Raw genomic sequence first — 18,998 nt, 5'->3', positions numbered from 1 at the left:
TTGTGAACAACATCGTAGCTATATTCTTGCAATCTTATTGCCCATCGAGATAATCCCCCTACAAGATCTTTACATCGTTTTAACCAACATAAGGCATGACTGTCGGTCACTACTGTGAACTTTTGATCTATTAAGTACGTTCGGAAGTGTGTGATTCCAAACACTACAGCCAATGCTTCTTTTTCGGCAATAGAGTAATTTCTCTCTGGTCCATTCATGGTCCTACTAGCATAAGCTATCGGATTTACAATTCTCTTCTTTGATGTCGGATCCTTTGGGTTCGGTCTACTCTGACATAGTACTACACCTATGCCGGACTCTGAGGCGTCGGTGTGCAGTTCTATAGGAATACCTGGTTCAAAATGTCGTAATACAGGAGAAGTCATCAAACATTCTTTCAGCTTCTCAAACGATTTTCTTTGCTCTTCTCCAAAAATAAATTCTTGGTCTTTTCTTGTAAGCTTTGTAAGCGGTTGTGCAAGCTGACTGAAATTTTTGACGAATCGACGGTAATACCCGCACATTCCTAACAATCTGCGAATCTCTGTGATATTCCTAGGTTCCGAAATTTCTCTGATTGCTTGCACTTTCTTGGGGTCGGTTTTAACTCCTTCTCTCCCTATGATAAATCCTAATACTTCTGTTTCAAAGTATCCGAAATGGCATTTAGTTGGCGATAATCTTAAATTAGCACTTCTTAGTCGTTTTAAAACTTCTGACAAGCGATATACCATCGTTTCCCAGTTTTCTGCGAAGACTATTAAATCATCTAGATAAACTGCAAGGCTGTTCCACTTCATAGAAGCGAAAATTTGGTCCATGCATCGCTGATACGCTGCTGGGGCTCTGTGTAAACCAAATGGCATCCTTTTCCAATGGAAAAGTCCGTCTCCCGTGATAAACGCGGTCTTGTGTCGATCTTCCTCTTTAATTGGAATTGACCAATATCCTGAACGACAATCTAAAGATGTTATATATTTGATATTTCCCAAAAAGTGTATGATATCATCTATGCGTGGTAAAGGATAACAATCTTCTTCTGCGATAGCATTCAGCTTTCTGTAGTCTACACAGAAGCGTACTTCGTTATTCTTCTTTGGGACTAACACTACAGGTGAAACATAAGGTCATTTACTAGGTCCTATAACTCCTATATCAAGCATATGTTGAACTTCTTGTTTTATAAACTCACGCTGCTTCGGACTCGTCCTATAAGGCGGTTGACTTACAGGAGTTTCCGTCTTCAATGGCAGAGTGAATTCATAGACGTCTGTTTCTCCAAGCTGATCGGCAGTCCATGCTAAACAGTCTTTATAACTTGTCACTAAATCTAGAACCTCGTTCCTTTGAGCTGGTGTCAATTCGGGATTGATGTCTAACTCTTGTGCTAGGTCATGGTCATCTTCTTCCCCTGGAGTGGTTCCACTGTGTAAAACATCTAGATCCACTGCATGACAAGATTTCACTTGGGGTTGCGTTAGCGGTGAAAGACATTCCAATTTTCCTATCACTGTTCCGGAAGGGATATTAACACTGGTATACACCATATTAATTATCGGCACAGCTTTCAGATCGGAAGGTTTCACTAACATTCGTTGCACTAAACATCTAAACTGATTGTATAGACCATCAGAAGGTTCCTGTAAATATTCTAGATCACTTTCCTTTAAAGTTGTACATGGATAAGTTACGGCGATCTGCGTATGCTGACGAGATGGAAGAAACGTATTGACCATTACTTTAAACATTTTATTTTCCTTTCTCCTCTTTCTTTTCTCTTTTCTAGCCTTTAAACTGGTTTTAAAATTACCATCAGAACCTGAACGTTTTACAGAAGTTATATTTACCTGATCATCTGGTAACGGTGTTGGATATTTCAAAAGCTCTGTAGCTGGTGGCTTCCCAATAGGTGCTGGATCATAATCACAACGTGAAGGCTCACGAAGTTCAGACTCACTGTTGATTTGCGTTGATTTACTCGAAACTTTATGTTCGGTGCTATCTTGCGTTACTGTTTGCGTACGCACTTGGGTGCGGTCGGCGTTCCTTGAGGTAGCTTCTGGTTGGTTGACTCGATCATGTGTCCCCTCTTGGCGACATGATGGCGTCATATGCACGCGCAACTGGGTGCGGTCGCAAGACTCGACGGTATTCCCTGAGTGGCTAAATCCTAATCGCTGGTGTGGCGTCACTGCGTTTCCACCGGACGTTATCACCTGTTTTGCTGCCTAGTGGTGTGATGTTTTTGGCGTCGCTTCGACATCACGTGGGCATCAAAAGTTGGCGTTAGGTCGCTTTGATTGTTAAGGAAAGCGTTGGCTTGCTTCAGCTTATTGATAAAATTAATGAGCTTAGTTAAGATTATCTTACTGGGCATTTCTTTATTTTGAAAGTCACCATCCCTCATCATTAAGGATCCGCACTCCTTATCTACGCATGGCGATTCTTGATTAGAATTTGTTTCTTGTCTTTCTTTTACTTGGAATTGAAAACTAACAACTTTTATAAGACCAGAGTATGAAGGAATATTGCCGTTACTGTCCATTTTTACTAACGGAGTTATTTTTTCCATTTGCTGGAATTCCCCGGGACGTTTTAAGCATATTTCCTTTGGACTGATCCATTTCACATACTTATTAAAGAAATCACTACCAAGTAATACAGGGGAGAACTTCTCTCCTCTCTTTGGTTCCATAAAAACGAAGTTTATCCACATTTTTAAGCCGTTTGCTCTAAAATATACTCTATGGACTGGATATAAATCTGAATCTGTGTCAAGCAAGGTTCGAATACTCACTAAACCTATCTTTTTACTATTGCTGACGAAATTCTTTGGCAATAATACAGGATTAACGATACTAATTTCCGAGCCTGTATCTAATAAAGCTAATTCCTTCTTTCCAAATAAATATACATATAGGTGTGGTCTCGGATAACGGTGAGACTCATATATCACAGACTTTAATGGTTTCTCTAATGGTTTTAAGGGTTTTACATAGTTCGCCTGATTTACGAAGCGATCTCCATCTCGCTCCGTCCTTACTCGTTTGGGGTTCGAACAGCATGGACAGGTGCTTCATTACCCTCCGTCAGACGCGTTTTTCCGAGCAGTTCTGACACTAACATCTCGGCTAACATTTCGTTGACTTGATGTTCTACTGGTTTCTGTACTAACCCTTGTACACCTTTTTGATTTCTGAAGGAACCTTGATTACCTGTGGGTGTTCGGTTATCGAGGTCGGACCTTCTTCTTTGTGGGCATTCTCTTGCATAATGACCGAAATTTCGACAAGAGAAGCACTGAATGTTACTCTTATCGTTGTTTCTAGAATTCTGATTTGAATTTATACCCCTATCATTGCGATTATACTGATTAGAAGTACCTCGGTAATTGTTACCTCTATAATTATTCCCTCTAAAATCATTGCCTCTATACTCGTTTCTAGGTGGCGTGGCTACTTCTGCTGTGAAAGTACGCTTGGGAAAATCATTTCTAGGTGGATTCCTAAATGTCCTACCTGTTCCTCGCTGAAACTGGTTATCTTGTCTTTCTGGCCTGGGCCTAAGATTATACCTGGTTTGAAAGAACTTATTCTGTGATACCTGTTGGTTTTGGGATCGATGCACTATTTGGTTTTGTGGTCGATTCTGTGCTTGATTAGACCCTTGATTTGCCTTAATAAAAGATGTATTTTGTCCTTTATTGTCAAAAGATGAAAGAACATCTTTCTCTTTTTGTTCAGTTACCTTTTTCTTTGATAACGCACTATTAGTTAACGAAGCCTGCTTTTTAGCTCTTTCCATTAATCGAAGGTTATTTAGCAAATCACTTAACGATTCCGGTCTCATGGGGACTAGTTTCTCAACTTGGTCCTCACTGAGTCCTCTATAAATATAATTCATTTTGCTTTCAGTGTTCATATGTGGGTCAGCTCTCTGACACAATTTCAACATAGAGTAGTAAAACTGCTCTATTGTTTCATCATCATCCTTCTTTCGTGCACTAAGTTCGATCAAGGCGTCGCCTTCTGGATAGACGGGTGAAAAGGTTTCTTCTAGTTTTGCTTTTAGTTCAGAGAACAAATTTAAGGCCTCTAAGGTACTCTTATGCAATTCCCAAAAATCAGATGCGCTGTTCTTTTTATATGCTGAAAGGTACTTTATTTTATCCCTTTCGGACCATCCCAATATAGTTGCTACCCTCTCATAGGTCTGAATAAACTGTCGGACGTTTTCACCTTTGTTTCCGGAAAACGTGTCGGGTTGTACGGATGGTACTCGCCCGTGACATGGGACTGACATGGTCGTTGTACTAGTGCTTTCTGAGTCGGTCGGCATTGTGGCTATTTGTGGTTTTCTTTCCGCTATAGGCTGGTTACATTCACTAAGGATACAAGGAATTTCTATTTGTCTACGTGATGCAATTCTTTCACTACGTCTTGTCTCTTTTATTTCTTGATCAGACATCCAAGTATTTCCAAAGTCATAGTTTCAACAATGTCAATCATTACATGCACCAAAGTGGTGACATACCTTAACTTTTCCTGCTATTTTGGTGAGTGTCAATCAAATTTGTCTTACTTTTGGTGAGATGACTTCTCACTTTTACTACTACTTTTGGTGAGATGCCCCGCACCTCCACCATTTAATATGTCACGAACCCTGACTCGAACCAAAGACCTCCAAGTCTACCACTAGGATACCCTCAAAGTTCGTGGGACATATGTTTGGCGGGGCTCACCAGGGATCTCACAGCCACTGCGCTAACCTGACACAGAGCTAGGTTCTTGGGCTGTACACTCTTTTCTCATCTGCACTCCCGGCAGAAGAGTACAAGATACAAAGAGAAAAGGGAAATTTATGGGGGTTCCACCACTTAACTTCTAAGATTTAAGATATTCAAGGCAATTAACAATCACCATTTCCATATTCATAGCGATTAGCCACTATTCCTATAACTATGACTGTTGGAAAGAAACTCGTATGCATTACCATCTGAACTCAAGATAAATAAAAGAGAAACACAAAAATAGACTTAATAAACATATATTCTTTGGTTAATATTGATTACAATATGAACATATACTTGAGCTTATTATGAACGCTCGAAAGTGTGTGTTTTTACAGTATTGACGTATAGTCATACTTGAGCGGCTCTTACTTTCTCTTTCATTAGGTTCTTTTCGGTTATTTTGGCTCGGTGGCCAAATGGTACACAAAAATATACAAAAAAACACATACATTACCTTGCAGCCATGCTTCTAGTGAAGTAGGCTTCATAACTCAAACTTTTGAACCGAAATTCGTACTAAGAGCTTGACTCTCAACTCTTTCTTGACTCTACTCTACTCTCCTCTCTTGACTTCACACTTTTTGAGACGAAACCTAAGCTTTTATACAACTGAGAAAGGCTTGTCACTGGGTGGGGTTATCTACTGGCGCCCTCTGACTGACGTGTTATTCTTTGAACTCTAATTTACGTGGAAATCTAAGAAATAACAAGTTTCTGAAGAATTGGAAAGTTCCTGTTACCATATATGGAAGGTTTGTGTTTTTGGCGCTTTGGGCTTGGAAAGTTGGATAAGGAAACCATGGTAATTAATCACTCGCTAGAGGCATATGAGTGGCGTGACTTGATCAACTCTACAAACAAACAGGAAGCTCAATATTTCTTTCTGCGGCTTGGCTTTGATAACTCTTGACAGCGCTTGCTTCCCTCCGGAAGACAAACGAGGCAGATTATCAACCAATGCGGGCAGAGATCTAACATATGAGATAAATTGTATCCTGTTGTGGCTTCCTGCCAAGTTGATAAACAAGTATTTTCCTTGTCGAAAGAGTTCTTTTAAGCTTCTTAAAAACTTACCATTGCTGGCTGGGCAGTGCAAAACATAAAGCAAAGTAATGGTTAAAGGAATATGGTAATCGAAATAAAGTTACTGAGTTCGATTCTGGTGGGCGACAAATTCTCGGTGTGACAGTCCCTCTGGTTGTGGAAAAACCACTCTGCTGATAGATAATTTCCTGCTCGCCCCTAATTGGCTAGATTGGAAAAATAGACACCTGTATGTATTCTCTAAAAGTTTAGAAGAACCGAAATATCAACAACTCATGTCCCTCGTACAACTCAACAACTGTACGAGGGACTTAACATAGCTACATTTGCATAAAAAATAAAACTTCTCAATGATTGTTTGAAAAATTCTGTTGTAGTTTTTGATGACGTCATTCTAGAAAATCAAAACGAAATCCGAAATTTCTTTACATAGGGTCGGCACAAAGAAATAGACTGCTTTTATTTAGCTCAAAGTTATTTCAAAATTCCTAAACAATTACTACGAGATAATACAAACTTAATTTGTTTGTTTCGTCAAGATCACACTAATTTGAAACATGTGCATGATGATTATGTAGGGGGTGACTTCAATTATAACCAATTTTTAAAATTCTGTTCATCTCGTTCGAATAGTGATGATTTTGGATTTGATACCATCGACATGACTAGAAAAGCTAACAATGGAAAATTTAGAAATAAAATCAATGACCTTTTGAACGTTGAAACGATATAAAATAACCTCTAATCAAAAAATTAATATGTCAAAACATAAAATTGAGGATAATTTGAAATTGCGTGATTACCTCACAAAACGTTTCTAAGGCTGGAAATCAGAGAATCGAGGATTTTATGAACAATACAAACGTCAAGACCAGCCAAATATCGATGCAATCAGTGGTCTCGGTAAATAGATTAAGGGTGTCACAGAACAAAATAAAAATCTCATAAATGAATTGGCACTTCTTACTGCTAAAAATTATGCAGATTTTCCTCTTACCCCATTATCTAGTATTCACAAACCTTTAACACTCAAGGAACCACCTACTAAAACTATAAGTAAACCTGAGAAAATTGAGTTGGGTTCCTTGGCAAGACATTAATTAAGTACTGGAAAATTTGAAAAAGATGAAGTGTTTGGATTGTATCCGACCATGGAATCAAATTGGGACATCTAGAATAACATTCGAAGGGGACAACATAAAAATTAATTTACGTGGGAAAAACAGCTAGTGTAGATATCCTGGCACTACTGGATTATGATAGCTCATCACCAAGAAACAACCAAAAAAATTTACAGAAGAAGATTATCAGAGTTACTCAGATATTTTGATACTATCTGATGCCTCATTTCAAAGTAACGATGACACTCAAAATCGTGTTAAATCGAGCAGTGGGGACAAATACAAGAATCTTATTAAACCTATCTGGAACCAACTCAAAACTGGTAGTGGTATCAAACAATACAATACTTTACCAAAAAAAACTTGTGTGGGTAGATGATGTGAGAAAACTCATAGATAGATTGCTGGTTATAGCAGGGGAGGAAAATGCTGGAAACAACAACTTCTACAACGAGAAAATGGGTATTGTAGATATAATTAGCAATAAACTAGCTCATTTTATTGTAAATTATCCCAAAGGTATAGGATACTTAATTAAAGTTATTAATACTCTACCCCTTAAATTCTGGAATATATCAGAGGGTCGAGGTTTGGTAAATGATATTATTAATAAGCTTCCATTTGTGTTACACGTACCTGTGGTCCTGGGACAAAACTTGAGAAAAGATAAAAAAAGGTGACAGGGGGATCAATCCTCTCGATGCAGCTTGTAAAGAACATAACATTGCGTACAACACATACAAAGATCTGGATGCTCGTCATGTGGCTGATCAAAAATTGGAAGAGACTGCATTTGGAAGATTAACCAGCAGATATACTTCTTTGGGTGAACGAATAACAGTAGTGGTTACAACAATTGGTATGAATACAAAACAAAAATTAGGATTGGGACTATAATATATACATACATACATATATATATATATATATATATATATATATACACACACTGCTCGCCATTAAAATTGCAACACCCAGAAGGAAATGAGATAGAAACACGAAACTTGGCAAATATGTAGTTCATAATAAGATAAGAAAATGATTACAGTTAGAGCTCGGTGGTGTGACATGTGACACGTAGAACATGGTTGCATTACCCCAAGGAGCTAGTAGCGTGTACAGCCTTCACGGGCGGCAATAACTGCTGCATCACGGCGAGGCATGAACAGAACGAGTCTATCGATGTCTCCTTGCGGTATGGCGGCCCAAGCGGCTTCACACGGTGTTAGAGGTCTTCAACATTACATGCCGGAAACCTGAGTTGGGCCAGCCGGCGACCCACCATGGATCAGACATGTTCAATTGGCGACATATCCGGCGAACGTGCTGGCCAAGGAAGCAGGGGCACGTGGTTAGCTTCCATAAATGCGAGGACATTTCTTGCAAAATGGGGACGCGCGTTATCCTGTTGAAAAGTGGCATTATGCAGTGCATGGATGAATGGGACAGCAACAGGGGTGAGAACCTGTGTGATGTACCGTTGGCTGTTCAATGTCCCTTGAATGCGTACGAGAAGCGAACGAACACCTATGGCGATGGCACCTCATACCATGATACCCAATGAAGGCCCTGTGTGATGATGCATGATGCAGGCGTCATCAAGCCTAGTGCCACGGTGCCGCCACACGCGTGTACTTCCATCATGATGTATACAGAAGCGGGATTCATCAGAGAACACTACAGCATTCCACTCCGCCATCCATGCACGACGGTCTTGGCACCATCTCAGACGCGAACGCCTATGCTCTAACGTCAGAGGAATCCGCAAGAGTGGGCGCCAGGAAAAAATTCCCCGGTTCGCCAAACGACGAAGCACGGTTCGTGGGGACACTGGATGTTGTAAAACATCCCGTACGTCATGCGCAATCCTCGTTGACGTGGCCGTTCAGTCTGTAAGAGCCATGCGTATCAGACGTCTGTCCTCTCGTTCCGTCGTCCGACACGGACGTTGTGAACCTCTACGTCGCTCTACAGTGCCTTCCTGGTCCCACTGGTTCCATACACGGATCACTGTGGATGCATTCCGTCCTACACGGGCACCGATCTCACGGTAGGATAATCCGCATTCACGGTATGCAACAATTCGGCCGCGATCGAACTGGGAAACCTGCTGGAATCGCTGCCATATTCGACGACGTGGCATTGCTGACAGATTTTAACATACTACACTCACGACCATGCACTTTCACTGCTCTTCTGCACCTATCTGACCTGCTACAGGTACCACTTACCAGATGGCGTGGCAGGTGCACAAGACGCATGACGGCCTTGAACAACTAATCATTTCCTTCTGCACCTCTCCTCTACACACTGCGCACATTTCGTCCGATTCCGATTACTCCTTCTGGGTGTTGCATTTTTAATGGCGAGCAGTTTATACGTATATATATACAGGGTGATTCTAAAGGTATAGTACAAACGAAAACCACAGATACCTCCCATGAAATAGAGACGAAAATTCCCCTTCCACTTTGCCGAGAGATGCCTCTGTGAGGAGCTAGACAACGCCGAAAACGTGTGAAAATGAACTTCACACCTCTGTACAGCCAGTACCAGTGAAGATAGATAGGCGGAACAAACGAAGTCAAAAGGAACACCAAAGTCGCCCATCCGAAAAACACTAGGCGGCAGCTGCGCAACGCATGCGCATGGGGTTCCACAAAGGAAATAGGAGTGTCCCGCAAGACAAGTGAAGGGAAAGGGTAGCGATCGACAACGGTAGGGAGAAAAGAAGCTATGAAGCATGAAGTAACAATTGCACAGCGGGAAACAAACACCATGACTGAAGCAGTGCAGTCGAGAAAAGTGGTGCGGGATTGCAGAACCACGGGAGGACGACGTAGGATGTAAAAACACACCGAGAATGCAAGCAAAGTGGTCCGAGACACTCGACAGGCAACAGGCGCGTACATGGTTCGGGGCAGAAATGTCGGCGCTGGCGGTGCAGCGCAAGGGGAGTCCCCAAAGCACAGTGGGGAGACACCGCAGCAAGAACAAAGCACGGTGCAACAAAAGAGAAAGAGGACCGGACTGGGAATGGTACCTGCCAAGGAGACAACAAATGCGGGACGAGGGATTCCCCGTAGCAGCACCGAGGGGATGTCACACAGAGGTCGTGCGCCAGCAAACGTCGTGAAGGGGCCCAATCAGCTTCTTAGAAATGAAGCCGGAGGCACATGGCTGGGTGGGAGCGGGCGAAAGGCTGCTGGAGTGTCGTACGGACCCCACCACTCCGTACGGTGGACGACACTAATGGACGAGGTCGGAATGTTTCCATCCCGATCACCAGGTCCAACGTACCCAGACCTGACGCGGCTGCTTGCTTCCGAGCGCAACCCCAGCCGAACAACTCGAGTCCCTCCTCGGCCGCAGCCTTCCGCTCCGAAACCAAGCGTGGCCTCACACCACCGCAGCCGCACACTGCCGCGTGGGTGTGAGACCGGGCCGAGCAAGGCTGGACAGATAAACTGCGTGGGACAATCCTGTAATGAAGCTACGTGGGGGCATGCACGTCTGTTCAACTGCTGGGTTACCCCACATTGGTGTACACAAACACCACACAAACGTACGTAGTGCTCCCCGTCGGCTCGAGCAAGACGGACGAAGTACGTGTTGTGGGTGAATGGAGTAAGAATGAAGGACGCTACATGTGTTCCACGATGACAAGGCCCCAGAGTACATGGACCCACCTGACGGCAGTGGTCAGGTAGTGAAGAGCACAGGCACGGGTGGCTCAGGAACGTCAGCTGATTGTACCACAGCGCCGTGCGGACGTGTGGGCTGATTGGAAGTGCAGCGTCAGGGAGCGTGTCAGTGAAAGAGCCGGTGCGCTGGTGGTGTGCTTGACGTACGACATTTGAGTACGTTGTTTCGAAGCCGTTGTGACCAGTGTGTGTGTGTGTGTGTGTGTGTGTGTGTGTGTGCCACCTGTGCACTGCAGTACAGTATTCCATAATTGGCACTATCCTCACCGTACATTTGTAGAACCCGACAGCAGGTTGTTTTCGAACGTGCACCGTACCCTCGGTGAATCGGGTGTGTTACGTGCAGGCCATCATGTCGGTCACCCAAGACATGTGCGCACCGCGGCGGTCGAGGAGGACGTACTTGCTCGCGTGGACGACACACCGTCCACTAGCACCCGTAGCATTGCACGTGCAGTGGGAGTATCACAGTCGACAGTGTGGCGTGTCCTTCATGATGATCTGCTCTATCCCTATGATCCACAGCGAGTCCACGCCTTGCAGGCTGGGGATTTCCCACGACGTGTGGAATTCTGTCAACGACTGTTGCAGTTTTGTACCGACGATCCCCGTTTTTTGCGCCATGTGCTTTTAACGGACGAGGCAACATTCACCCGTGAGGGCATTTTCAATTGCCGAAACAGCCATGTGTGGGATTATGAAAATCCACATGCAGCAGTCGAGGTGCACCATCAGACCCAGTTTGCAGTGAATATCTGGGCAGGTATCATCGATGAACAGATTATCGGTCCATACCTGCTGCCACCACGTTTAAATGGCCGCCTCTATCAGTCCTTCCAGAGCTGCTAGAAGATGTACCCCTCAACGTGCGACATCGTATGTGGTTTCAATTGGATGGAGCGCCTGCACATTTTGATGGCACAGTGCGAACCCTTTTGCACCGTACCTACCCACAGCGCTGGATCGGCAGAGAGGTCCCCGTCCCCTGGCCCGCCCGTTCGCCCGTTCGCCTGACCTCACACCAATGGATTTCTTCTTGTGGGGCCATGTGAAAACACTCGTCTACGAGACCCCGGTGCCTGACAAGGAAACATTGGTAGCGCGGATACTTGCAGCATCGGCCGAGGTGTGTGCCATGCCAGGGATTTTTGATAGGGTTCGCCAGAATTTCCTGCGACGCTGCAATGCCTGCATTGAATGTGGTGGTCGTCAATTTGAGCAACTTTTGTAACAACGTCAGTCCGGGGTACGACTACGTACTACGTACTATTCCTATCTGTAAGTGCACCTTTGCGTGGCAATAAACCTCCTGTGCCCGTAGTTGCTGTGTTTGTCCTGCTGGCGCACGACCTCTGTGTGACATCCCCTCGGTGCTGCTACGGGGAATCCCTCGTCCCGCATTTGTTGTCTCCTTGACAGGTACCATTCCCCGTCCGGTCATCTTTCTCTTTTGTTGATCCGTGCTTTGTTCTTGCTGCGGTGTCTCCCCACTGTGTTTGGGGACTCCCCACACGCTGCATGTGTTTGTTTCCCGCTGTGCAATTGTTACTCCATGCTTCATTGCTTCTTCTGTCCCTACCGTTGTCATTCGCTACCCTTTCCCTTCACTTGTATTGCGGGACACTCCTATTTCCTTTGTGGAACCCCATGCGCATGCGTTGCGCAGCTGCCGCCTAGTGTTTTTCGGATGCGCGACTTTGGTGTTCCTTTTGACTTCGTTTGTTCCGCCTTTCTATCTTCACTGGTACTGGCTGTACTGAGGTGTGAAGTTCATTTTCAAACGTTTTTGGCGTTGTCTAGCTCCTCACGGAGGCATCTCTCGGCAAAGTGGAAGGGGAACTTTCGTCTCTATTTCATTTTGAGGTATCTGTGGTTTTCGTTTGTACTATACCTTTAGAATCACCCTGTATATATATATATATATATATATATATATATATATATATACAGGGTGATTGGTAATTCGACCTATTCCTGGAAAGAGGTAATACTAGAGCACATTTGCAAAAAATTTGACCCTATGCACCGGCGGTCGGAAATCAATGGGTTTCCTGTTATTGCACTTTGTAGATGTTCGTGACATATTCCGACTTGCGACCAAAAAACTACTAATTGTGAAAAACCACTACACCCTGGACACTTAATAGACACGTTGCTAACAGCTGACGAATGAGTGACTACAGGAAAAGAAATTCATGAACAAAATTCCCATACACACAGGAAGAAACAGTCATTGGTGCACACGTCATGAAGAAATTTGGAAATTATCGTTTAAATCGAAGAGGATTACTGAAAAAAATTGGTAACACACTTAGCGTAAAAATTACGGAAAGAACTTCCTCGTTTCACAAGCTCTCCAAAAAGATACAAATGTTGGCAACTGGCACACGGGTTGGGGGGAAAATCTGAATAAAGAGAGGAGAAGGTGCGTTGTAGACCTCTTTGTAAAGTGAAAAGAAGTTGTATGTTTTGAGAAATAGAGGAACGAAAATGAGTGAAATAATAATGTTATTTACGATTCTCATGATTCCAGGTTGTCAGAATTAACTGTTACAAAAACTATAAATCCTGTTAAAATTGCCTCCCCCGGTTACGTATGAAAGCACGTAGCCTGCGGCGTACTTCAGACACAGTCACTCGCTTTGACGCTCTGTCTCTTATGTCTCAATTCTCTCTCTGAACTCTTCTTGGTAATCCACTGGTGTCCTGAAGACTAACTCTTTCGTGTGACCCCAAATGTAAAAGTCGCATGCTATTGAGGAGGGAGATCCTGTCAGAAGGATGAATAAATATAAATACCCTGAAAAAAATAATAATAATCATAAAAACAACATGAAACCTAAAGGAATTGTGTACCAAATTCCATATCATGATCTTAAAAATTAAAAAATTAATCTAATTTTAACTATAAAGCAACAGGAAAAGTTGTTGTTGTTTAGTTGAGTTGGTGTTTTAAGTCCACTTTATGCACAGAAAGGCTAATCGGGACTGGACCTACAGTTTAATGTGTAATCCGAACCATTTGTGCCTCCACCGGGTATCGAACCCGGGACACTTTGATTACAAGGCGGCGACGCTACCACTGCGCCATCGCGAGGCCCTAACAGGAAAAGAAGAGACATTGTATAGCCAAAGGAAATGGAATGAAATTATTACTTAGTACATCACAATTTAAACGTTTGCAAAATACAAGAAAAAAATCACATAGTGAAGGATTTATATTCATCATTCAAGCCATCCTGGCGGCTTTAGGGGCAGTAGGGAGCGTAGCGGGGATAGCGCGGCTATTGCCAAAACTTTAATTGATTCAAAAAAATAATAAAACAGAACTAGAAGAGCAGAAGCGTCATAATCTTGCCATGGAAGACGATGTGAAGTCCATAGCAGTCAGAAAATTTTAAAAAAAGAAGAAGCGCTCACAAACCAAGACACTGAATCTTTAGTTAAAATATTTACAATTCGACATTTCTGGGGGTTTTCATGTCTGATTCTCTCATTAAAGATAGTCACCTTAATCACCAGAATGTAGCGTGGTGAATTTGGACATGTCGAAAAATATCGGTACCCACTGGATATGCTATTATAAACAAAATAACAATGCTTTTATTTTCGATTCTTTCGGAGGGTTAACACCTACAGAATTAATTCATTATTTAAAACATGTTAAGATTTATTACAACGACGAACGTATTCAAGATTTCGATCAAATTATATGTGGCCATGTTTACATTACGATGCTTAGATTATTAAATATAATACATAACATCAAATTACAAGATTTTCAAAAAGCAGTGTGGAATATTAAATATGGGAATTTTCATCTCTCCAGCGAGACTTCGGTCTTGAAACTACATCTCCACGATGATATGATCTATCCAAAATCCATAGCTCTGAGAGCATTCTACAGAATATATCTAATTTCAAATGTAACTTCATACAACAATTCTATATTTGTAGGTAATGAAAAAAATATTATTCCTCCTGGACAATATAATTTATCTACTTTACAATCTGAAATTCCTAACGCTGTATTGCTATGTCAAAACTCTGTAACACACAGAGTGGAGATCGTATCTACCAAATAAACAGTGTACCTATCTACCATGGGCGAACTTCTAGGTATCCCCAACAATAGCAAATTAGAAGCAGGTATTAGGCACATATGTACATTTATACCAAAATTCTTAGCTATATAAACATTGAAGATTCACTGCAACATTGCTAGAGTAATGATTATCAAAGCTGAAGAAAATTCAGTAGGTAGCCACAAGGAGACAGGTATCATTGCTACATTTAAACCAAATTCGAAATTTATGGAACCTATCATCTATTCCCCAATCCCACCAGTCTATTTCCCTGTTTCTCTTGATAAAGTTAAATACATAGAGATAACAATTACAAATGAGAAAAATGAGATCATCGGTTTTTCCGGTGCTAATACCACGGCGATAATAGAAATAAATATTTAAAATAAATAAATAAATGCCAATATCGAGAGTTATGAGTTGCAGTCATTTCCTCCAAACAGGAGGACATTTGCTAATCTTAATGAACCGAATAAGGAAATCCAATTTGATATTACAGTAGGCGATGGTTTTATTCATCCACATATATCGGATCTGTATATAAAATTTGATATTGTAAAAAAAATAATGGTGAAGAATATCCAGCTATTGCTAATGTAAAACTTATAGATAATTTTGTTCCATTTTTATTCTCACAAATTGAAATCAGAAAGCATGGTACAGTTATTGACAGAATTGATTATCCTGGAATTACATCCACTACAGTGGGGACATTAAAATTATCCAAATCAGAGAGTGTACAGGGTGGCTCAATAAGTCACTTAACACCCTCAGTACAAGGCCACTGCAGCGCGCAACATGGAAATGGTGATGACCAATTGTTATCAGACCAAGGGGGGACCACATTGACGCCACCCACACGGTCGGCGGCCATCTTGATGTCCGCCATCTTGAATTCAACTTCAGAATTTTAAATGGGAAGGTGGTCGTGCGACATATCAAAATGGGCTAGAATTTCACGAAAAATTCAATGGTGAAGGCTTGTTCGACGTATCTTTAACCAGTAAAAAGTTATGACTGAATTCTTGTACCAATTTGCTCCTTTTCGAGGTGTTAGAAAGATGCCTTAAAATTTGTTTAGCGCTTCGGTAATGCATCGAGATCAAAGTGACGTCTATGGAGAGACGTTCGCATGCCATTGCACATTATTTTAATCGGATACATCCATGAAGAGCTGTGCATTATGAATGGTTGTCGCGAACAATTTACAGTGTGACGCTTCCATTGATTCGATGATTTTTATCTGATAACCCATTTTCGACACATCAAAGCTGAATGGTTGGTGCTGGTAAGTTAATGGTGTGGCGTGCTGTGTGGAACATGATTGATTATTCAATTTTTCATGGACGGAACCTTAAATGCTTAGGGCTACTTGGATTTGTTAAATAAACAGTTTTTTTCATCCTTGCTTATGGAAGAAGGTACTTTTTACAGAGTTTTTTCAATAGGGAAGAACACCAGAACACTTATGGGAACGTTATGAACCAGTTTTTGTCCAAAGTTAGTTATCAGATGACAAGGGTCACATATTCTGTTTATAAACTTCCTTATGAACATAAAAATTAGCCTTGTCACTGTGAAGGACTTTTAATTCAATGGAAGCGTCACACTGTAAATTGTTCGCGACAACCATTCATAATGCACAGCTCTTCATGGATGTATCCGATTAAAAAAATGTGCAATGGCATGCGAACGTCTCTCCATAGACGTCACTTTGATCTCGATGCATTACCGAAGCGCTAAACAAATTTTAAGGCATTTTTCTAACACCTCGAAAAGGAGCAAATTGGTACAAAAATTCAGTCATAACTTTTTACTGGTTAAAGATACGTCGAACAAACCTTCTCCATTGAATTTTTCGTGAAATTCTAGCTCATTTTGATATGTCGCACGACCACCTTCCCATTTAAAATTCTGAAGTTGAATTCAAGATGGCGGACATCAAGATGGCCGCCGACCGTGTGGGTGGCGTCAATGTGGTTCCCCCTTGGCCAGATAACGATTGGTCATCACCAATTTCAAATTCCATGCTGCAGTGGCTTTGTACTGAGGGTGTTAAATGACTTATTGAGCCACCCTGTATATTATAAAGTTGGTGGATTCGAGGCTGCAACAAATATCATAACAAAAAGTCACACAGTACTGTTCCGCATGAGATTGCTATTTGGCTTTTTCTCTGATTATAAATAAATTATGTGGAAAGGTGGTTTAAGTATAATATTTCGCAGATCACCCAATGATCATAATTCGATAATGAGATACATAACTTTGAATCCAGATGGAACAGCCAATGATGCTAGTTTACCCGAAGCTGCAAAATGTGTGATTCAGTCTATGGAGTTACGCATGAATATAGTTGAATATGAATCGAATTATGCTCTTAAATAAAATATACATAGCCAACATTTTGAAAATCCTCAAATTCCGATACAATTTTATACATATCAATACATACAGTGGCCAGTGGAGGGTAAATTTTAGAATTCGATATTACTAATCAGTTTCAATCAATACAATACGATATGCCAGATTTTGTAGATGTATTGTTTCAGACAGGGAGAGATGACAATCAGGAAAAAGAAAGCAGCCAGTTTGATAATTGTGAAATTAAAAATGTATATCTGAAGAATGGTCGAAATGAGCTATTCCCACGTGAAAATTACAATTACATTGCAGATCAAGATTATTTAAAATTATTAAAGACGAGTTTATAATTCACAGACCAATGTTTTTTTAATAAATGCATCCAAAAGAAAATTGGTAGTTATTAATGATCGAACAAATATTAAGTTATATGTGAGTTTCATGAAACTATACCTGAAAATACCATATGCAATGCAATTTTAATTGTAGAGAAATCATATATATATATATATATATATTAGGGATGTGACGAAGCTGAAAATTCACCGATGCCGATGTACTCACCGATAATTTTTGGAACCAATACCGATGCCGATATTTAACCGATTCCGATACATACGATTATTAAACAGAAATGGGATGTTATTTCCAGCATGACAAAAATAAATTTGCTATGTACATTTCTATTGCATATCATATGTATACACATATATATTCTCAAGAGATGCGAATGTACATTTGCATCTACAAAATGTTATGTGTAACCTTTAAGAAGAACATGGATTCTCAAGAGATTAAACATTAGTACACAAGCAGTTCTTTGAAATGCAAAATGGATTCCTGTTCTGCCAGATTAAACTTCAGAAACACGAGATTTGGAAGCACTTTAGGAAGTAACCTACTTCTTCTCTTATCTCAAATCTGTTCAGCAACACTGAACACTCAATCGCTGAATACTGATGCAGCAGGTATGCCCAAGTATTTTCTCAGGACTTGCTTCAGGTTTGAATATACATTTTTGAATTTCCAATACAACAGCAGATCCTGGTTCAGCAATGTACTGTTTTATTTAGGTTGATCCTCTGAATGAGTTTGCAATAATTTCATTACAAAAACTCTACAATAATGACGAATCATAACCAAATTTTCAATAAATCTTACAAAGCTAGAATATAAAACTTATTAGAAGGTAAAAACCAAAGTATAATCTGGACCGGTTTAAATATCGGATTTTTGCCGATTCCGATACCGATGCCGATGTGTCAATTTCGGCCGATTTTCATACATCTGTAATCGGCTTCGGCACATCCCTAATATATATATATATATATATATATATATATATATATATATATATATATATATATATATATATATTGATGAAGGAATTGAGAGCATAAAGGTAGAAACATTAATTTGCCTCAAACATCGCTCTGAAGCTCACAAGTTGAACGCTCATTCACCCCACATTCCACCGGATGCAGAGCCGAGCAACAAGAATTTTCCATTTGGCTCTGCACAGTCAGCAAGGCAACGGCCCTCGCCAGCGGTGAGTGCACCTCCACTGTAAATTTCCATCTGCATCCAGGGATACCCCAGGTGCACAGTGGAGGGGCAAAGTCCACCAAGCTATGACTCAAATCCAATGTATAAAACCCCTGGAGATGGTAACTCGATCTCTCACTTCGCTCCAATATCACCACCAAACTGATCGACGAGAAGAGGACGACGGCCTGCTGAGAGATCGCGACACTACGAGACGGCAACAAGCGAGAAGTCCACAAGCAGTCCGGATTAAGCCAGCCGAAGAATCTGCAAGCCATAAAACAAGTCGCCGAATTGCCTGCCGTCTCTTATCGTCATCTTCGATCTCTCCAGCGGACACCTG

This window comes from Lepisma saccharinum, chromosome 4 (assembly GCF_977018435.1).
Source record: "Lepisma saccharinum chromosome 4, izLepSacc3.1, whole genome shotgun sequence".
Taxonomy (NCBI): domain Eukaryota; kingdom Metazoa; phylum Arthropoda; class Insecta; order Zygentoma; family Lepismatidae; genus Lepisma; species Lepisma saccharinum.
The sequence above is the reverse complement of the archived record's forward strand: the minus strand, read 5'-3'. Positions refer to the sequence as shown.